This window comes from Nicotiana tomentosiformis, chromosome 5 (genome assembly GCF_000390325.3).
Source record: "Nicotiana tomentosiformis chromosome 5, ASM39032v3, whole genome shotgun sequence".
Classification (NCBI taxonomy): Eukaryota; Viridiplantae; Streptophyta; class Magnoliopsida; order Solanales; family Solanaceae; genus Nicotiana; species Nicotiana tomentosiformis.
Window position 1 is genome coordinate 88,809,470 of NC_090816.1, and position 24,168 is coordinate 88,833,637.

Here is a 24,168-nt window from a genome sequence, read left to right on the forward strand (position 1 = left end):
CGATGGAATTACTTGCTGAAGCCATGATATTCTATGGTTGCTTGCCATCGGGATGAGAAGAGGATATTCACTTTACAGTCAGCCTTGTGGGGTTAAACTTCCTTTGGTAATCTATTTTTTTAGTGATGTATGGAGTTATGATCATGAGGAATTTTGGTTGACTGTGAAGACATTCAAGAGTTTAATACCGGGATACATTGATGAAAACAACAAAAAAACGTTTTTAATGTTCTATTAATACCTTCAGGAGCGCAATACAATCTGGAGGACGGAGCAATTATTGTAAAAGTATCAAAGATTATGATGTAGATGTTGGTCTCTGGAGTTTGGACAATTTTATCATCTATTAGATGACCTCGAAGTTACCTTTGATCCTCGTGTGAGCATGTAATTTTTGCCCTATGATTAAATTACTCCTAAAAAATCCAAAAAAAATTGTCTATTAATTAGTGCTGATTTTTATAGAATTTTTATAGATTTTTCTCTATTCATTGTTTGTATAGATTTTCATAGAATTTTTATAGAATTTTTACAGATTTTTGCCCTCTTGCATTTTCTGATTGAGCCAAGTAATTCATGAAGGCCCAGTTGTGTTTCAGATCTGTCTAAGCCCAAGCTATACCCGACCCAGCCCCTCTTTAAATGCCTCTTTAAATGCCAAACGACGACGTTTCGTTTAGGGTTAATCTCAGTCGTCCATAATTTTGATCGGACGGCTCGGAACTGAATCTCCAAACCTCTTAAAACTGTCCTAAGAGAACGACCCCTACCCCAAAAACCTTCTCAGAACTCTCTTTCACCTCTCTATAGCCCCATTTTCCTCCACCGCCCGCTGCCCGCCAGAAATCGCCCACGGCAGCGGGCCACCACCAATCAACCCGAAAATTTCACCAGATGATCCTCGTCCCTTCCTCATTCCTAATCTCTTAACCTTGGCCTTTGAAACCCACTATAACTCGTCCAATAGTAGATCTAAAATTCAAAAAAAAAAAAACCATAATATGTCTTTTCTTGATTTCTTCTCAAAGACAACTCATTATGACTCGAAACCTATGTTGATCGATTGCTCTTGACGAGAGCAATCGATTGATGTTTTTTTGTTTATTCCGAGATCACCGTATTTTGGTCAACCGACCATTGACCGGCCAGAAGTCACTAACCCCGTTTGATTAAGAGCTCTGAGAAGGTATACTCCGACATATCTCTTTTCATTCCTTCTTTTTGTCCTCATCATTCCAGTTACACGTTAGTTTAGATTTTTTAATTTTTGTTAGTATGTTAATGAATGCTCTTAGTTTACACGGTTAATTAAGTGCTTTTCTCCTGAGTTATAGTATGTTCCATATTAGTCTAAATTAATTCATCAGCTTGACAAGTCGGTTGGGTGACAATTTGATTAATTATTGGAGTCTCAGTTTCATTCTCTTAACTACATAATGATTTAGTAAATTCATACCAAAATGCCTTAATTAGTTAGTTGATAATGAGCTTCAATGATTCTGTCAATGTTTCTTGACGAGCTTAAAACATAAAACAAAATTATGCTCGCTAGTCGAATATAGTATAATATAATATCGTATCCACATGGATTTGAGTTAAACAGTATTATCGTAGTTTGTAGCTAGATTGCTATCCAAGATGATCAACAGTTGAGAATTATGTAATTTAAAACTAAAATTAACTAAGAATCTAAAGCTAATTGACGAATGACACTTGAACAAAAGTAAGCAAGAAAGATATCAAGGGGAGAAAATAGGGGTTGATTGGGTAGGTGCAAGATAAATGTCTGGGATTTAACTCTAGTTAATTCACTTCTAATGTTTAAGTGAGTCTCTCGAATTCACTCAATTATTAGTTCAAACGTTTAGTAGAAACTCCTATCTCGATTAAGTCTCAACCTCACAATATGAACCAATTTAAGCTCAGTGAAGATATGCAAGAATTCGTAGTGGATTGGTCTTAGGAGAACCTCTCTCGATTATCCTCCTAACTAGGTCTAAGCAATAATTCAACTAGCCTCTTTCGATTACTAAGAAGATTAATGAATTCAACCAACAAGATAATGCAAAGATATCACAAGTATGCCTCTCTCGATTACATGAACATGTGAATATATATGCAACAATTAAAATACCCAAAATAATTCAATGCATAAAAACTAGAGTTAATATCCATAAACAAATATCAATACACCAAGTCCATCAATCCCTAAAGAGAACTATTCCATAGATATGGAGTAATTTATCACAATTATACAGAAAAACATAAAGCAATCCAAACTCTTGTCTTGAGTGAGGATTGAATGATGAATCCCCTGTGCTTTCGCTTCTCCACCTCCTTCTTAGACTCCTTAGGTCTTAGATGTGTTCCAAAGTCCTAAAAATAACATTTTTAGATGTATTTATACCAAGTAGGGTCGGGCTCAAACAAAACCACCTTTTCCTACGCGAATTAGGAAAATTACTCTGTAAAATTTGTACAGGCTCTCCGTATGGGGCGACGCGCCAGGCGGGGCAGTAATGGAAAACTTCAGAGAGCTTTCACTTTTATAGGAGAAGGAATTTACATAGACGCGCCGCGCCATGCGTCGCCCCGCGCGCCGCGGTTGTACACTTTTCTCAGTGTCTTGCTTTTTTTGCTTCGATTTTGACATCCAGACGTGGTATTCGATCCCCGAACGTGATCCCGGCTTAATCCCTTGGGCTTTTACTAAGATTTCAAAGCTCCAAATAGCTCAAATTCATTCCGTAATATCTACATAGCTTGGAATCCTCCTACAAGGCATAAAATATACAATTAGTGCAGAACACTAGCAATTAAAGCTTAAACTCAATTAAAGTGCAGTAAATTAGAGTGCAATAAGCGACTAAACCACGAGATTATAGCCTACCATCAACACCCCACACTTAAACCATTGCTCGTCCTCGAGCAATCAAACTACACTTCATATAGACACAACCTTTTTAAACAACTCTCATAACTCATCAAACCAAGAATATTTAAAATAGATTAAGCACAATAACGTAACATCATAGCCTCAAAATTTGACTCAAACGTACCACGTATTTTTCACAACCTGTTCACTTACTCTAACATAGAGGTCAATGACATTACCTTCCTTCGTGAATCATGTACCCTCATACAACAATATAGAGTACTTCGACACACAATAAAAGTTAAGAACAATTAGGAACGCAAGATAGAAAGAATTCACTCACTCTCAGAAACAACATTCGTATGCCACAATAGATGCACCATATGCTTGTCCGTAGTGTACTACTCTACTAATGGAGTTCATTCAGTCAAGGATCAAGTAGGACTTTAATTGGTTGTAATGTAAGCTGCGGGATGTGTCAGATACATTTAGATATAAGAGTGACTACACCTCCCTAAGTACTTTAATACATACAATTTGCCTTTCAAAACCCCACACTTATGTCAAACCATAACTCCACTTTCACATCAATATATATTAACTCCCTACTTCTTTAAGCACAATTACATCAAGAGTTACCACTTATCAATGAATATTTTTCACAACAATACAATTATTTTTTCTTTTCCTATTCAATTCAAGTGGTTCTTACTTACTTTTTTTTTTTAAAAAACAAGTGCACCTTCCTCCTTAATTCATTAGTTCCACTCAAAAGCCAAACCAACAACCCCACACTTCACCTTTTGCAAAGTTCATATCAAATTCAAGTGCTCACGAGAGGTAAATGGTTCAAATATATGGTCAATTCAAACAATTGGGTGTTGATACCCAATTTTGCCCTCATATTTTTTCAATAGTATATATACTTTCAAAATAGCATTTTTACATTATTATTTAATTTATACGAGTCGTATAGGTATCTTCTATAATTTTTTAAACCTTTAAAATTGATTTTCCTGTATTTAAATTATTCAAATATTTATTAATTATCCCTTCAAATTACTTTGTGATGACATAATCATCCAAAATTATTATTTACATCCACATATATATTTCATAATATTTTTAATCCATTTATGTAATTATATTTGTAATTTTTGGCTATTTACATAATTATGCAATAATAGCCTATACGCTATGCATAATTACATTTATTACATCATTCATGCTAAATAGCATTTTTATATTTTTATAATATTAAGTTATTATTTTTAATCATTTTATTACATAAGTAATATTTTATTATATATTAAATATTTTTATAAATTATTTTTATTAACAATTTCTTGTGTAGCCTCAATTATACCAATTTTGGACCACATTAGTGGCCCAAACTCCTCAAATCCCTAGCCCAATTCCCCAGCCCATGCCAAACGACCCCTTAATTTCAAACCCGGTCGGTACCCATTTAAACGACCAACCCCACTCCCTTTTCGATCCTGGCCGTTGATCTCAAATGATCAACATCCCATAATAATCTCCCACATCTCCTTATATCCCCATAACCCAAACCCTAGACCCATTTCATCATTTTCGCCGCCTTAAAACCCTCCCCCTCATCTCTCAAACCTAAACCCTAGCTGCCTCACTCAAATCCCAGCCCCAATCCAATATTGCATGGAAATCGTCCATGATTCCTTTCCTTTCTTGTACACATAGAGATGCCTACCATCTTTTAAACGTTACAAGTATTTGGTACTCGATTATTTATGGAAGCTGAGTCGTTGGTGTTCGCTCAACTCCGATTCTGTATTATCTTCATGTTTCTGACCTGATACACTCACTACCAGGCCATATGGGTCCGATTCAGTGAGCGTTTTTGCCATTTTTGATCTTCGTCTAAATTAAGGTTTGCTGGATTCCTCTTAAATTGATTCTAATTGATTTCGCATGTTATTTTTTCCTTATTTGTGTTTAATCGATTGCTTTTCCTTGTTTGGGTACTTACTTTCCCTACTATATAAATCCCTCCCCAATTTCCCCTGTGGACAGACCTTTAATCGCCCTAAGAACTATCCCTTCACTCTCACTTATTCGATACTATCCTGAAATTAAGCTCTTGGCCGGCTGAAATCCAAGGCCACCGTATTCTATTGACCTTCTCCAGTGCAAGCACTTCTTGGGGTCCATTTCGCGGCTCTTTTGAACTTTGAAGCACTGAGGTTTGGGGTCTTTCGTCACTCATCTGCAATTGCTGCTATTTTTGAGATTTTGAGTTTATTTTTTTATTCGTTTATTTGTAACTGGTTAGTGCCCTGTACCCTCGTAACTCTACTTCTTTTGTTTGTGCTATGTGCACTAGTGTTATTTGGATTTCTCTGAGTTAATTTTGATATTATGCCACTTCGTATGCAATTCTGCTTGTTCTAGCTCCACTCTGTAGTTTCACTTGCTTCAATTCGTGCAAGTTTTGATGTTAAATCACATAAGGATAGCTAAATTGATTCATGATGACTGCCTTGCTTTGCCAAAACCCTTTTGAGACTATGTTCTTGCTCAAATTTCTCTCTTTATGTTGAATCCCCTATGTATAATTTGCTATTTCTCTGCAAGTTTTGTGACAATACTGTCTACGTGCTTAGTTTAATATGTCAGCCTTAGTGGATGCTCATTATACGTGTCCAGTCTGATTAATTGCTCATCTTCATGTTTAAGTGTAAACTAGTCTGCTGCTCATCATGACTTAGATCCTTTTAGGGGACTAATGCATGCCCAGAACTCATTGGAATGTGAATTTGCTAAGACTTTCATGTACAAACTGCTACTTCCTTGAAGTCACCCTGTGATTATATGAATTCTATATGCCTATACTGTTACCATTCCTAGGCAGACTTATTTCTTTGCTTTTATGTGCTCACTGATCGTTCAAGACTCCTAGGGTGTAATCCAACATATGTCTAGTCTATTTCATCTTTCTTCGTGTGATGACTGCTTGCCTTATGAATGCTCACCTGTTGGATGTAAAACCTTGTGTGGTGATTGGTATTTACCTTAACATTTCACATGTTAAACCTTGCAAATTAGTTGTTCTCATTAGGCTCTTATGTTGAAGTTTTCATGTTAAGTCTATATCTCACTAGTCTTGCCCATGACACTATTGGATTTCCATGTTCAAACCCCTGCTTAAGGGTCCTTAGGATAGTTCTGGACCAAGCTCGTTTCTGAAACGTAGTTTGAAATAATCCTACTGCTCTTAAACTCTGTTTCTGGTGTGATAAACATGAGCTTGCCTCATATGTGTCTTATATGTTTTTTCCAATTTGAGCATGATCTTGCTTATAAGCCCTAATTAGAATAGTTTGCTAATTATAGTTGAATATTAGTTCTGTTACTTGTGTGGCTGAACTTAGCATCCCTTAGCTTAATCAGTGGAATTGTTTGGGCCTGGTATGTTGGGCCTGCCTTTGTTCTTGAGGTTTCGAAGTATACTGTCTGCGCTTGGAGTTTGGGCCTGCTGTCTGCATGAAGTCCTAAACCTATTTGAAGACCCAAATATATTGTTGGGTTATCCTCTATTTGTATTTGGGCCTGTAATTACTTAAAGTGATCTGTAATAGCTTCTAAAATTGAATGATGGGGGAATTAATAAAAAGGGGAAATAGATATGTTTTATTCTTGCATAAAAGGGTAGAGAACATGTCTATAGGGTCTTTGTGCTCTATTTGTTGTTTTTGTTTAGCATGCTTTATTTCTGCACACTGATAGACATCATGCCTATAGGAGGCACACACTTCACTTAACTTGTCAAAATATGTTAGTTCCAGTATTTGCCACACCTGTTCCCATGTTTACTATTCAACACTCTTAGATATAATATCTATAGGGCGCTGCAATGCAATATTTTTACTTACCTAGATACCATGCCTATAGGACATTGACGTCTGCCTAAGAAGCTTGTTTATAAAATCAGCACTAATAATCTGGTAATTCATATCGCTTCACTGCCTCATCGCGTAAACAATTAAAAATCATGCCTATAGGACTTATGATGCTTGAACTGGCCTATATGTTGCAGTACTGTCTGGATAATATTAATCAAACTCACATAGGAACCATGCTTATAGGATTTAACAACCCAAAATATGTTTTAATTCTGAAATCGTCTACTGCATAACCAGAAATCTGCCCGCATGCATTTGTTGTTATGTGTGGAAGCTAACTTGGGCCTTTAATTGTCTTTACGTGAAGTCCTATCTGTTTTGAATGTCACTTAGTTTTATCATTTTTTGAGCAACCTAAGTAAAGTCTAGAACAACCCAAATAGTAGGTCCAAAGCCTCCTGGACCATAGGCATGGGACGGGTAGCGCACGCGTAGGGTACGACTTAGAACTGAATTAGAATGCTTTAAGTAAACAATTTCAACATAGTAATCGGGTAGCAGGAGATGATAGTCTGTTCCCGCTGAATAATATGAGCAACCCCTACCTAAAGGGAGTTGCGAAGTATTATTTATGTTGCACGGGGTGATCCTTTAGGCTAAAAGACTTAGGACCCCCCCTTTCCTTCATATACTTGGCATTTACATTAAGTCATTTAACATAGACCAATGCATTTGTAATCATTTAGGATTTGTACCAATTCCCAATGTGTTATGATAAGACTCTTCGACTTCTATACTTCCCTTTGTTTATTTGATCACCTAGCCTAATCACGTAATCCACATAGTTTAAATTTCGGTCGGGACCCATAGTTGTGGACCTCGAAGAGTACCTAACACCTTCTTTTTGAGATAATTTGAGTCCTTACCCGATCTTTGATGACACAGACTAGTCAAAATAGAGTTACTTGTAAATAGGTGCCCTAACGCACCTTAAACCGTTAGGTGGCGACTCTTCTCTTTTAACACCTCCTTTTAAAGAGTTGTCACACGTCGAACGAGAAAATGAGGCGCGACAGCATGTCGACTCTACTGGGGATTACACTTAGGCTCTTACCATAATGAACTTGACTTATATGGATTTCTCTCTTTTTCTTTATTTGTTCTAAAACTGCTGCTACATGCACATACCTTCCCTTCTTCACCTTTATTTGCTTGAATTTGCTATGACATGCACATCCTTTCCCCTATTCGCCTTTATCTGTTTACATGTGCTATGACATGCACATCCCTTCCCCATTCACCTTTATAACCACCCTTCTTCTCTTTCCATCGTGTCTAAAACCTCTATATCATGTCTTTACCATCCCTACTCCCTACTTTATTACATTCTCGCATATATTTTTATGAACTTAACTGACTTCTTCCTTTTGTCTTTCTTCTCTATTCTTTCCATGTTTACTTTTTCTATCCTATTTACTACTTTCTATCATGCAAATATTTGGCAACGTGTTATTATCTCTGCATAAAGCATGCTTCACATCATACTCCACTCGTGCCAATTATCAACATAGCGGCGCTTGATGGGCGCCCGCACTCTTCCAAAAATTACCCTTTTTAAATTGGAAAGGCTTATTTGCGGTAGACTAGTCGATCAATAGTGCAATCGATAGCCCTGTTCCTTTCCCTCTCAAGTTGTCCACTTGGGAGTACCAATCTAGACCATTCTACAAACCCTACTCCAACTTGAAATGTACATGCATCATGCTACACCTAGTATGGGCTGGAGCATTATCAATGTAACAACCCGCTAAGATAAACCTTGTCCAAAGTCCGTCGGGATTTCCACAATCCCAATGGACACTATCATATTATGTGAATTACTTGGAGAAAATACGCCAACGTGTTGATCATTATTGCATAAGTAGTCAAATCTGGAGGGGGAAAGGGCTAACCTTTGTTGGTTTGCAGAAAATAAAGCATGAAGTCCCAGGGTTCGATATGGTCCAAAATATCGGTGGAAAGACCTTGTACCTTGCAACAAGAATCATATGAGAAGAGTATTGGGTGACCTTCCATCCTTGCTAAACATTCCACCAAATAGGGCACTGATTGAGGCCGCTACCATGTTCTGGGATGAGAAAAGCGCCATTTTTCGATTCGGCAATATAGAAATGACTCCTCTCCTAGAAGAAATGGGAGGGTTCGCTAAGTTTCTATGGGATAGTCCGGGATTACTGGTACCAGAGAATCACACTCCTCGCGGTTTTCTAAAGATGTTGGGTTTTAAGAAAAATGACGAGCCGCTCTGTTTAAAAAAGTCATACATCCCTTTTGAATTTCTTTATGAGCGTTATGGGCATAGCAAGTCATATCGTCTTCATCATGAGGAGCTTGCCATTACTTCCTTTGGTTGGATGCACCGCCGGGTTTATGTGTTCATCGTCTGCTTCTTGGGGTTGTTGATATTTCCAACAAAATAGGGAAGGATTCATACTCGCTTAGCCATGGTTGCCAGGACTTTGATGGAGGGCATCGAAGGACAAACTTATACTATCATCCCTATGATCTTAGCTGAGATGTACCGCGCTCTAGATCGGTGCAAGCATGGATTTGGACACTTTGAGGGTTATAATTTGCTACTACAGGTCTAGCTGCTGGAACACTTTCAGAGAGGAGAGTATCGTCAAGAGCTTCTACGACAGCTGTTGAATGACTACATAGCTTACCATCACCTAAAGAAAATGATGTTTATCCCAGACAGGTTTGCACAACCTGGAAATGCTGTAAGTTGGGTACGCTTCTTCAGCAATCTCACAGACGAACATGTACATTGGATGTTTGAGTGGTTTCCTAGCAGTGAGTTCATCATCAGGTCAAGAGAGACTACTCATCTGGTACTGATCAGGTTACGAGGCATCTATCCTTATGCTCCCATAAGGGTAATGAGGCAAGCAGGGAGAAAACAGGTCATACCTCAGGTTTCTAACATGGTCCAGTACATGGCAGATTTCAAAGGAGACGCCATTCCATTCAAGTTCGAGGCACAACATATGTGGAACCAAAAGGTCATTGTGGAAAAAGAAACCATTAAGCCAGACAGGTATCACGCCGGTCATATGTACTGCTATCTATCATGGTTGGAGGATGACGTAGCGGAAGACATCAAGAAAGGAATCAATCTGAAGGACAGAAATATATATAAAGCAGCTGAGGCACAGGTTAAGTATATAAGGCTATGCAAAAGAGTGTTCGAGTCTGAAGCTAAACATGTGGAACAACACAAAGTGAACATGGAAGTGATAAATGAATGGATGGATATTGCCACTAATTCAACAGAAAGATTGGAATACTTGGAACAAGGATTGATGAAGCTCGAGGGAAAGATGAGAAAGAGACTCTCAGATTGTCAAGGCACGGATGGTAGTGAAGGAGGACATCTAGCAAAATCTTACTTACTGTGCGCGATCTGGGAAACCTGATTGATGAGGTCAAAATAGCTAAGCACGGAGAAGGTCCTTCAGGGACCAAGTAGACTAGGATATGATGTTCTTTACAGTTTTCTAGCTTAGCTTTAGATTTCGATTGTAATAAGGATAAATGTCATTAGTAATTTTTATTATTGTCGATTTAGTAAGGGTTTGACTCATTTTTGGCATTAATGAAATGACGCAAATATTGGCATCAATTTTCTCCAAGTCTATGTGTCGCTTAGGCCTACCTCGGGCACAATGAAGTCCCCAAATTAGGACGCGAATTATTGCATGACTTTGTGAAACATGTTTTAATATCGCAAACACTCTTTTAATATTCCTTACTAACTTGGTTACCTTTTTCTTTTTCTTTTCTTTTGATTATTCCTATTCCTAAAGGTTGGTTCGTGCATACTGGCATCGTCAGCATATCACACTAGATCCAGAGGTCCTCCACCTCCTCCTCCACCAAGCGATCTTCATTTTCCCTATGATCAGAAACTAGGGCAAGATCTCGAGTTTGTCTGATTTCATTACGTTTGGAGCAACCGAAGAATGTGTTGCCAGAAGTATGCATTTAGACTGGGGAAGAATTTTGAGGAGGATCCTCAAAATCCCGAGTCAAGGAGGTTTCAATGTCTCAAAAGCATGTCACAGTCATCAATTCAACAAATCATCTTCTCTCATGCATTATCACATATTTCAAACAACTACATTTTTATAAGCAATTCATCACAAATGCATGTTTTTCGAAAATTTTATAGCAGACAGACGTTACCCAGGGTGACTCAAGCAGGACCTCAAGACAGGAGTAAAGGCGAAGCAAGGAATCAATAGCAAGAACCAACCGCCCCCCGCAAACCTCATGATTTTTCTTTGGATGCAGGCACAATGAACACAACAGGAATTTTCACATATACATACATACAACAAAATCACTATCTTCATAACGACAAAGTTGCCAAACGCAAACACATCAAGCTAAGAATTACTTTACTCTATCGCATCTATTCATTGCTCTTCTTGCATGAGACTAAGCACTATCTCCATTCCGTGCATAAGGCTAAGCATTGCCTTTCTTCGCATGAGACCAAACACTGTCTCCATTCCTTGCATGAGGCTAAGCATTGCCTTCATTATTGCATAAGGCTAAGTATTTCCTTTTCTTGCTAGAGACTAAGCATTGTCTCCACTCCTTGCATAAGGCTGAGCATTGCCTCCATTATTGCATAAGACTAAGCATTGCCTTTCCTTGCCAGAGACTAAGCATTGTCTCCACTCCTTGCATGAGGCTAATCATTGCCTCCATTATTGCATAATGATAAGCATTGCCTTTCCTTGCCAGAGACTAAGCATTGTATCCATTCCTTGCATGAGGCTATGCATTGCCTCCATTATTGCATAAGGCTAAGCATTGCCTTTCCTCGCCAGAGACTAAGCACTGTCTCCTTTACTTGCATGGGACTAAGCATTGTCTCCACCTATTACATAGGGCTAAACACTGCCCTCACCATTGCATAAGGCTAAACATTACCTCTCCTTGCATGTGACTAAGCATTGTCTCTACTCCTTGCATAGGGCTAGGCACTGCCCTCACCGTGCATAAGGCTAAACATTGCCTTCCTTTGAGAACTAAGCACTGTCTCCATTCCTTGCATGAGGCTAAGCATTGCCTCCATTATTGCATGAGGCTAAACATTGCCTCTCTTTGCATGAGACTAAACACTCTCTCCACTATACTGCATAAGGTTAAGCACTATCTCCCTTCTTCGTATAGGGGTAAGCATTGCTCTCATCTCATACAAGACTAAGCCTTGTCTTGTCTCGTCCTCGCATATGACTAAGCATCACCTATTTCCTCTATAAAATGATTGACATCGCCATATCTTTGCATTTCATGGGCTGAAACGTCGCCACATTATCCAAAGGCATCATAGTCCGAAGGCACCATCCTCATGGCCTCAAGACACCATTCCATGGCCTGAGGATCTCTCGAAACTGCACATCATCATTCAAAGGCATCATAGTCCAGAGGCACCATCCTCATGGCCCGAGGACACCATTTCATGGCATGCAAATCCCTTATCATATGCTTCATGGACCAGTATGTCATGGTCTAAGGACATCATCCTCATTGTCCGAAGACAACCTTCATGGTTCGAACTGAATTTGCATCATGTTTAAATTTTTGCAATAACCCATATATATTCGCATGCACCGTGATTTGAGTGTTGCAGGTAACTCGGGAGGTAACCGTTCTGTAAACAGGAGAAATCTTCGCTCCGATTTCCGTTCACAACGTTCACATCCTTTGACTACCTCAAACGTAACCGACTACTAGTAATTGACTACTTTTTTACTCTATGACCATTCAAATATCTGCCTTGTGATACACCCGTAACGTTCATTTCGCATTCATGACTCCACCTAAATTTGTCCGTTACTTACAACACTATCCTACCCAAAAAGAACCCTTTTGAAACATATCCAGAACTACATACGACCTGATTCCTGTAAAATCAGGGATATGTAGGTAACTCAAGAACCAGGGTTCGACCCCCATTTTTTCAAAATACATCATTCCTCACTCACTTCGGACAAAATTGGTCATCATTTTCTTTATCCAACAACTCTTTCATCCTTCCCGGATAAAGAGAGGTAGCTGTTGATACCCAATTTTGCCCTCATATTTTATCAATAGTATATATACTTTCAAAATAGCATTTTACATAATTATTTAATTTATACGAGTCGTATAAGTATTTTCTATAATTTTTTATAATATTTTAAATCTTTAAAATTGATTTTCCAGTATTTAAATTATTCAAATATTTATTAATTATCCCTTCAAATTACTTTGTGATGACTTAATCATCCAAAATTATTATTTACATCCACATATATGTTTCATAATATTTTTACTCCATTTATGTAGTTTTATTTGTTTTTTTTGTCTATTTACATAATTTTGCAATAATGGCCTATACGCTATGTATAATTACATTTATTACATCATTCATGTTAAATAGCATTTTTATATTTTTATAATATTAAGTTATTATTTTTAATCATTTTATTACATAAGTAATATTTTATTATCAATTAAATAGTTTTATAAATTATTTTTATTAATAATTTCTTGTGTAGCCTCAATTATACCAATTTTGGACCACATTAGTGGCCCAAACTCTTAAAATCCCTGGCCCAATTTCCCCAGCCCATGCCAAACGACCCCTTAATCTCAAACCCGGTCGGTACCCATTTAAACGACTAGCCCCACTCCCTTTTCGATCCTGGCCGTTGATCTCAAATGATCAACGTCCCATAGTAATCCCCCCACATCTCCTTATATCCCCATAACCCAAACCCTAGACCTATTTCATCATTGTTTTCCGCCTTCAAACCCTCCCCATCATCTCTCAAACCTAAACCCTAGCTGCCTCACTCAAATCCCAGTCCCAATCCAATATTACATGGAAATCGTCCATGATTCCTTTCCTTTCTTGCACACATAGAGATGCCTACCATCTTTTAAATGTTACAAGTATTTGGTACTCGATTATTTATGGAAGTTGAGTCGTTGGTGTTCGCTCAACTCTGATTCTGTATTATCTTCATGTTTCTGACCTGATACACTCACTACCAGGCCCTATATGTCTGATTCAGTAAGATTTTTTGCCATTTTTGTTCTTCATCTAAACTAAGGTTTGCCAGATTCGTCTTAAATTGATTCTAATTGATTTTCCATGTTATGTTTTCCTTATTCGTGTTTAATCGATTGTTTTTCCTTGTTTGGGTACTTACTTTCGCTACTATATAAATCCCTCCCCAATTTTCCCTTTGGACAGACCTTTAATCGCCGTAAGAACTATCCCTTCACTCTCACTTATTCGATACTATCCTGAAATTAAGCTCTTGGCCAACTGAAAGCCAAGGCCACCGTATTCTGTTGACCTTCTCAAGTGCAAGCACTTCTCGGGGTCCATTTCGCGGCTCTTTTGAACTCTGAAGCACTGAGGTTTGGGGTCTTTCGTCACTCACCTGCAATTGCTGCTGTTTTTGAGATTTTGAATTTATTTTTTTATTCGTTTATTTGCAACTGGTTAGTGCCCTGTACCCTCGTAACTCTACTTCTTTTGTTTGTGCTATGTGCACTAGTGTTATTTGGATTTCTCTGAGTTAATTTTGATATTATGCCACTTCGTATGCAATTCTGCTTGTTCTAGCACCACTCTGTAGTTTCACTTGCTTCAATTCGTGCAAGTTTTGATGTTAACTCACATAAGGATAGCTAAATTGATTCATGATGACTGCCTTGCTTTGCCAAAACCCTTTTGAGACTATGTTCTTGCTCAAATTGCTCTCTTTATGTTGAATCCCCTATGTATAATTTGCTATTTCTCTGCAAGTTTTGTGACAATACTGTCTACGTGCTTAATTTAATATGTCAGCCTTAGTGCATGCTCATTATAAATGTCCAGTCTGATTAATTGCTCATCTTCATGTTTAAGTGTAAACTGGTCTGTTGCTCATCATGACTTAGATCCTTTTAGGGGACTAATGCATGCCCAGAACTCATTGGAATGTGAATTTGCTAAGACTTTCATGTACAAACTGCTACTTCCTTGAAGTCACCCTGTGATTATATGAATTCTATATGCCTATACTGTTACCATTCCTAGGCAGACTTGTTTCTTTGCTTTTGTGTGCTCACTGATCGTTCAAGACTCCTAGGGTGCAATCCAACATATGTCTAGTCTATTTCATCTTTTTTCGTGTGATGCATGCTTGCCTTATGAATGCTCACATGTTAGATGTAAAACCTTGTGTGGTGATTGGTATTTAGCTAAATATTTCACATGTTAAACCCTATAAATTAGTTGTTCTCATTAGGCTCTTATGTTGAAGTTCCCATGTTAAGTCTATATTTCACTAGTCTTGCCCATGACACTGTTAGATATCCATGTTCAAACCCCTGCTTAAGGCTCCTTAGGATAGTTCTGGACCAGGATGGTTTCTGAAACTTAGTTTGAAATGATCCTATTGCTCTTAAACTCTGGTTCTGGTGTGATAAACATGAGCTTGCCTCATATGTTTTTTCCAATTTGAGCATGATCTTGCTTATGAGCCCTGATTAGAATAGTTTGCTAATTATAGTTTAAGATTAGTTCTGTTGCTTGTGTGGATGAGCTTAGCTTCCCTTAGCTTAATCAGTGGAATCGTTTGGGCTTGTTATGTTGGGACTGCCTTTGTTCTTGAGGTTTTAAAGTATACTGTCTACGCTTGGAGTTTGGGCCTGCTGTCTGCATGAAGTCCTAAGCCTATTTGAAACCTAGATGTATTGTTGGGTTATCCTCTATTTGTATTTGGGCTTGTAATTACTTAAAGTGATGTGTAATAGCTTGTAAAATTGAATGATGGGGGAATTAGTAAAAATGGGAAATGAGTATGCTTTATTCTTGCATAAAAGGGTAGAGAACATGTTTATAGGGTCTAAGTGCTCTATTTGTTATTTTTGTTTAGCATGCTTTATTTCTGCACACTGTTAGATATCATGCCTATAGGAGTCACGCACAAACTTTACTTAACTTGTCAAAATATGTTAGTTCCAGTATTTGCCATACCTGTTCCCACGTCTACTATTCAACACTCTTAGATAACATGTCTATAGGGCGCAGTAATGCAATATTTTTACTTACTTAGATACATGCCTATAGGACATTGACGTTTGACTAAGAAGCATGTTTTTATAATCAACACTAGTAATCTGGTAATTCATTTTGCTTCACTGCCTCATCGTAAACAATTAGAAATCATGCCTATAGGACTTGTGATGCTTTAACTGGCCTATACGCTGCAGTACTGTCTGGATAATATTAAACAAACTCACATAGGAACCATGTCTATAGGATTTAACAAACCAAAATATGTTTTAATTCTGAAATCGTCTACTGCATAACCAGAAATCTGCCCGCGTGCATTTGTTGTTATGTGTGGAAGCTAACTTGGGCCTTTAATTTTCTTTATGTGAAGTCCTATCTATTTTGAATGTCGCTTAGTTTTATCATTTTTTGAGCAACCTAAGTGAAGTCTAGAACCAACCAAATAGTAGGTCCAAAGCCTCCTGGACCCCATAGGCTTGGGACGGGTAGCGCACGCGTAGGGTACGACTTAAAACTGAATTAGAACGCTTTAAGTAAACAACTTCAACATAGTAATCGGGTAGCAGGAGATGATAGTCTGTGCCCGCTGAATAATGTGAGAAACCCCTACCTAAAGGGAGTTGCGAAGTATTATTTATGTTGCACGGGGTGATCCTTTAGGATAAAAGACTTAGGACCCCCCCTTTCCTTCATATACTCATCATTTACATTTAGTCATTTAACATAGACCAATGCATTCGTAATCATTTAGGATTTGTACCAATTCCCAATGTGTTATGATAAGACTTTTTGACTTCTATACTTCCCTTCGTTTATTTGATCACCTAGCCTAATCACGTAATCCACATAGTTTAAAGTTCGGCCGGGACCCACAGTTGTGGACCTCGAAGAGTGCTTAACAGCTTCTCTTTGAGGTAATTTGAGCCCTTACCCGATCTTTGGTGACACATACTAGTCAAAACAGTGTTACTTGTAAATAGGTGCCCTAACGCACCTTAAACTATTAGGTGTCGACTCTTCTCTTTTAACATCTCCTTTAAAAGAGTTGTCACACGTCGAAACCCGCTTTCGCGAGAAAACGGGGCGCGACATTGGGTAAAGCTTATAATGTGGTTGACAAAGAAACATGATTATATGCTCAAAGGGTTTAACTAAGATACATAACAATTAGGTGGGTAAAAGCATATAACTGGTTCAACAAAGAAATGCCTAAATCACTTCCAAGACTAAACAAAACTACTATTTCGCTTTGCAAACACACAGGGCAAGTTCTAGACATCAAATGCAATGCACAGAATACACAAAACCTCACACACACATGGCACCTAACTCACTCATGATCAGACTATCAAGACACTCTAGTCAAAGCAGTTAAGCAAAATTAAAATCATACAATTTAAGGTGCATATGCAAGAGTTAAAAACTGAGCCTAAGCGTCACAACTAAAGCACTCAATATTCTCAAGGTATAATAGAGTCAAGAGATATTGCTTTCAATTCAAAATACAGCACAAAGTTCCCTACTACTAACAAAAATTTAAAACTAACTACACCCGGTTCAAACAAAACCCTTGGAAAAGAACTGCGACATAAAGAAAAACCAATGAGGAATTATTACACTACCTAACAAAATAAAATCTTTGTCTTTTTCTTTCGACTTTAATCCCTCAAGAAACCCGTCGAATGATATCCATTGTCGGGAAAAGTCAAAAATTTTAAATTTTTGTGTTTTTTCTCATTTTTTAAATCATTTTTCTATCTCTAACTACTAGAACAACAAAACTAAATTACTAACATAGATACATACAACATACAATTTTCCCCACCCCACACTTTAAGTTGTGGCATGTCTCCATGACACACAATTAAAAAGCATAAGGTAAAGGAAACTTCCCTGAATTTTCAGTCGGGCTTTGAGTCGAAGTCGGGCTCCATTCTACGCGCCCGAACCAATGCACACATCCATGTAGACAACTTCTTCTCAGCTTTATTGGGATACACCCCACACTTATCTTTTCCAATCACTGGAGCATTCTCATTCGAACTCTTCAATTTCCACTCAACACTTGCAGCTGGCTTCTCCTTTTTCACCCCCGTCTCTACATTCATCTCGAACGTTACAGTCTCTTCACCCATTCTAAGCATGAGTTTTCTATCATGTATATATAAAATTGCTCTACCCGTTGCTAAGAATGGTCTTCCTAAGATTAGAGGTATCTCCTTGTTCTACTCCATCTTCACCACTATAAAGTCTATTGGAAATACGAACTAATCTACCCAAACTAAGATATCTTCCACTATCCCCTCAGGTATTATAGTTGTTTGGTCTGCCAGCTGCAAAGATATTGGTGTAGACCTTATCTCTCCACGCTTATTCTCCAGTTTTCTGTAAATAGACAAAGGCATTAAATTACTTGAGGCACCAGAATCACACAAAGACTTATCAAAATTAAGAGTGCCTAACGGACAAGGTATAGTAAAACTCCCTAGATCTCCACACTTTTGTGGTTGTTTGTTTTGCAAGATTGCACTGCAATGCTCTGTGAGCTTGACTACCGATGTTTTTTCTATCTTTCTCTTCTTTGTCAGGATTTCCTTCAAGAATTTGACATAAGCTGGCATTTGTAAAAGCACTTCTGTGAATGGCAAGTTTACATTAACATGTCTCATCATATCTAAAAATTTCTCAAACTGCTTGTCCAACCTTTCTCTAAATAGCTTTTGGAAAAAAGGTAGAGCATGCATATGCTCGCTCTCATTAGATTCCTCCCTTCTTGAAGTTTCCTCTTTCTTTTTTTCTCAGCTCCCTTCTTGCCTTTCTTCTTCTTATCAACTTCATTTTTCAGCTGCTCCTTACTTTTTTTTCCAGGTATCACCTCTTTTTGGATAGGAATGGGCTCTTTCACTACTTCTCCACTTCTCAGAGTTACAACATTTACCATCTCCTTGGGGTTTCTTTCTGTATCAGCTGGCAAAGTACGTGGGATCCTTTTAGACAATATGGTGTCAATTTGTCCCACTTGCTTCTCCAAGTTTCGCAGCCCTGTGCTAGGTTCTTTGATAGCTGCACCATGAGAATCTAACCTCTCATTTGTATTAACAATAAAGGACTTCATAAGATCTTCTAGCCCAGGCTGATTGGATTGTTGAGGTTGAAACTGCTGCCTTTGCTGATTTTGAAAGCCTGGAGCTCTTTGACCTTGGAATCTGGAGTTGTTTTGTTGCCATGCATTTGCAGTACCCCCAGGTGAACTCTATGAAACACCGGGGTACCTCTGATCTATTGCATTGAAGCTATAATTTTCCACAACATTTACTTGCTTAGTTGAGGCCTGACACTCATGAGTAGGGTGTCATCTTCCACATATATCTCAAGCTGCGTGATTCTCACTTTGTATAGAAACTAAGGTTAACTTCCTTATCTCTTTCGCCATGGCATCAAGCTGTACCTGTAGAGATGTGTTAGCATCAACCTGATGAACACCATTCACCCGTCTTCTTTCAGCACTTTTAGAGGGCCACTGATTTGCATCTTCAGATAATTCATCGAGAATAGTGACTATCTCCTCTGGTGTCTTTTCATCAAAGGGCCTCCAGCTACATTACTCAATGTTCTACCTGAGTCCGGTGTCAAACCATCACAAAAATTCAGGAGTTGCATCCAGAGTTCAATTCTGCTATGTTAACACTTTCGCACTATCTCCTTAAACCTCTCCCAAGCTTCAAACACAGTTTCAGTCTCGTTTTAGCAGAAGTTATGGATTTCTCTTCTAAATTTGCCCGTCTTAGCTGATGAGAAATATTTGTCAAGAAATATTCTGATCATCTCATCCCATGTTCTAATCGATCCATTAGGCAAGTTGCGAAGCCAGTGCTTTGCATCATCTTTGAGTGTGAAGGGGAATGCCCTTAAGTAGATTGCATCTTTCATACACTGTTGTATTGAAAGGTGTTCATAATCTCCTCAAAGTCTATTAGATGGTTGTTTGGATCCTCATTCATTTTTCCTCTGAAGACACAACCTTTTTGAAGAGTTTGGAGAAATCCCTGCTTCAACTCAAAATTGTTCTCAGCCATTGGAGGTGGTCTAACACTTGATAAGCCTTGTTTGTAGACTGGTCTAGCATAATCGCTAAGTGGTCTCCCAACACCCAAAGGTTGATTCCGAAAAATTTTCCGAGCCCTCTCCTCCTCATGGACAAGTTGTGCATTCCGAAGAGTTGTTTCCTCGACATCCCTTGCAGCTTTTTCTCTTTGCTGGGCTACCTCTCTTTCAGCCAAATAAACATTATCATCATCTCCCGCCATAATTTCTTTGGTTGAGGATTGCCCAACCTTCTCTATATTCTCACAGAGATTTTTTTTCCTTCCTCAACTGTGCAGTTCTTTCACGATTTCTGGTTCGTATGGTAGCACTTCCTTCCCAGAAGATCGAGTCATGCACCAACTTAACCTGCAGCCTGCGCACAGTCAAAGAACACCAAGCGTAAAAATGGAAAAATAAAATAAAATAAAATAAAAATTCCTAAATTAGTACTACAAACTATTTCAAACACTATTAATTGCCAATTTCTGACAATGGCGCCAAAAGTTGAGGAGCTTAAAAAATAACACAAAATTATGCTCGCTAGTCGAATATAGTATAATATAATATCGTATCCACAAGGATTGGAGTTAAACAATATTATCGTAGTTTGTAGCTAGATTGATATCCAAGATGATCAACAGTTGAGAATTATGTGATTTAAAACTAAAATTAACTAAGAATATAAAGCTAATTGACGAATGACACTCGAATTCACTCAATTATTAGTTCAAACGTTTAGTAGAAATTCCTCTCTCGATTAAGTCTCAACCTCACAATATGAAGCAATTTAAGCTCGGTGAAGATATGCAAGAATTCATAGTGTATTGGTCTTTAGGAAAACCTCTCTCGATTATCCTCCTAACTAGGTCTAAATAATAATTCAACTAGCCTATTTCGATTACTAAGAAGAATTAATAAATTCGACCAACAAGATAATGCAAAGATATCACAAGTATGCCTCTCTCGATTACATGAATATGTGAATATATATGCAACAATTAAAACACCCAAAACGATTCAATGCATAAAAACTAGAGTTAATATCCATAAACAAATATCAATACACCAAATCCATTAATTTGTAAAGAGAAATACTCCATAGATATGGAGTAATTTATCACAATTATACAGAAAAAATATAAAGCGATCCAAACTCTTGTCTTGAGTGAGGATGAAATGATGAATCCCATGTGCTTTCACTTCTCCACCTCCTTCTTAGCCTCCTTAGGTCTTAGATGTGTCCCAAAGTCCTAGAAATAATGTTTTTACATGTATTTATACCAAGTAGGGTCGGGCCCAAACGAAACCACCTTTTTCTACGCAAATTAGGATAATTACTCTGTAAAATTTGTATAGGAGCGCCGCATGGGGAAACGCGCCAGGCGGGGAAGCAGTGGGAAACTTCAAAGAGCTTACACTTTGACAAGAGCAAGAATTTACAGAGACGCGACGCACCACGCACCGCCCCACGCGGCGTAGTTGTACACTTTTCTTAGAGTCCGGGTTTTTGCTTCGATTTTGACATCGAGACGTGGTATTCGACCCCCGAACACAATCCCGGCTTAATCCCTTGGGCTTTTACTAAGACTTCAAAGCTCCAAATAGCTCAAATTCATTCTGCAATATCTACATAGCTTGGAATCCTCCTACAAGGCATAAAATACATAATTAGTGCAGAACACTAGCGATTAAAGCTCAAACTCAATTAAAGTGCAGTAAATTAGAGTGCAATAAGCGACTAAAATACGAGATTATAGCCTACCATAATTTTTTCACACGTTTCATTACTTTGATTTAGATTTTGGATTTTAATTTTAACTAATTAGTCTATCATTTGGGTTTGTTGTTGACATTAAGTTAAATTAGGGTTTAGTTCTTATCAGGTCCGTTTTTTGAAATAGATAAAAGGAGAATGGGGTAAAAGGGTAAAGTAATAGAAAAGGGTTAAATGAAAGAATGACATTAACTAGGACCTGGGGGAGGGGAGGGGGGTTGGGGTTAATTAGAGAAGATAGTTTTAGGGATTCTTTTGTTGCTGGTTTAAGAAGGTTCTAGGAGGATGTAGAAAGAACTGATTTGCAAAATAAATAGAAAAGAACCTGGGATGAGGGAGTAATAAAAAGAAATAAGAGGGCAGTAAGGGAAAAAGGAAAATCACAGAAATCTGTTATACAAAGAGGTACAACTCACACACTATGGACGACTATAACATTCACATAATATTATTTTTCACCCTAATCTCTCGTTTGCATATACACTCTTACTCCTCTACATTCTCTCATCTGATACACACAATACATACACATTCCCCATTTCATTCACTCCCCATTGCACTCTCCTCTCCTCACTCACACACACATATCACCCTACAAAAAGCTCAAACAATTTTCTGGAATTCAAATCTAGATAAAAAACGCAAAAAAAAAAAAAAGAAGAAGAAGAAGCTAAAACCAAAACCAAAACAGAAACCAAAGGAGGATTTAGAATCTAGTTCAATTTCTTCTCTTCTACTTCATTGTTTCTGGGATTTCATTTATTTGAAGTTGTAAATGAGCTGTTTGGCTGCTGAATTTGTTTTTCTGGACTTGCTGAACTCCATTCCTCTGTTTAGCCTTTATTTGGTTATTCAAGTTTGCTTCAAATTTAGGTACACATCTATGAACTTGTACGACTTTGAATTTAGCATAATCAAACTTCTCTGTTTTCTTCTATGAAGTTGAGATCTGTTTGTGTGATATTTGTGTTTATATGCTTTGTGAAATATTCTAAAAATGTTTGAATGACTTGAATTGAAATCGGTTTAACCTTGTCGTTCTACTGTTGCTCACGAACTTCTCTAAGCATATGTCATCTTTTTTAGTTTCTGTCATTGATATTCCAATATCATAATCTGTTGAGCCTAAATTTCAATTTAAACAGGTTTCCTGAAATGCCTGTTAAGCAATGTTTGGTAGTGAAATATGAAGATTAGAAGCAAGACTATTGGTCTGTAGGTTTATTGTCGAAATTAGTAGTTTCACTTGTTAGTCTTGCTGTAATTTGAAAGTTCCTAGCCAAGTTGTTTTTGAAAGCATTTGGTTACTATGAGTGTTAAAAAGTGGTTGTCAATTTAATGATTTAATTCTATGTTTTGAGTCATGTTAAATGGAATTGATATTGAAATTGATCATGAAATTGTACTTATTTACTTGTGATAATCTTCCGTTAACGGTTGATGGATGTACTATAGATGCCCAGACCTCTTTTAGAGTCCATAGAAATGGGACTTGATTTTACATGAATTCAAACGGGCCTGATATGATCAACAATGGCAGGCCCATTGACTGGTCAGCCTATTTGCAATACGAAATGTTAGACATGACCTGGGCCTAGCGTTTGGGTCCAAATTAATAACCAATACTTTATCAACTACATGCGGGGCCTAATTAAGAAAAGCTTACTTCAGTCTTATTTAAAAAGGGGCGCAATTACTCCGCCTATTTCATATGTGAACACTTAATCATTGCCCAACACTTATATATATATTTTTTGAGTCCATTAACGCGGCTTAGTGTACTAGTAAATCTTTAAAAATGAATTATAATAAAAAAAGAATACAACTTTTGAATATTTGAAGACTGCTTTAGGCGCAATTTTAATCTAATATCATGGTTATGTACATGTCCGCATGATATAATTATGATTTCCAAAATAAATCAAGGTAAGCGTTCGTGTGACTTTGGCAAAACAACCTTAATAATAAAAAGATGTTATTAATTATGTACACGTACGCGTGATATGATTTTTAGCGCACTAAATAAAACGGATTCATATACACGTGGTTCATTTCAAGATAATTCCATAACGCCATAATCGAGTAAGTTAAATGCGGTAAAAGGTTAAAATGCACATAGGTTGTAAAATATGTAATAATCAAATTAATAAGCCAAGTGTAGATTGTAAAGCGACCGCGCTAAAATCACGAAATTCAGTTATGCCTAATACCTTCTCCCGGGTTAACAGAGTTCCTTACCCGGCCTTCTATGTTTCGTAGACTTTAAATAGATTCAATTTTCTTTGATTTGGGATTTTAATCCGATCTTGGGACACCATAATAATTACCCAAAGTGGCGACTCTCTAATTAAATAATCTCATTTCAATAATGTCACTTAAATTAGAAAATTCCTTTCCTCGTAAAAATGAGGTGTGAAAG

General features: G+C 37.6%; 1 long non-coding RNA gene across 1 annotated transcript; it reads left to right on the forward strand.

Annotated features, from left to right (window-relative positions):
• The first annotated feature begins 606 nt into the window (after positions 1-606).
• On the forward strand, positions 607-23,172 carry LOC104091987 (uncharacterized). The gene is made up of 2 exons (XR_685326.4): positions 607-1,186; positions 22,895-23,172. It is a non-coding gene; the product is annotated as an uncharacterized lncRNA (long non-coding RNA).
• The last annotated feature ends 996 nt before the right edge of the window (positions 23,173-24,168 follow it).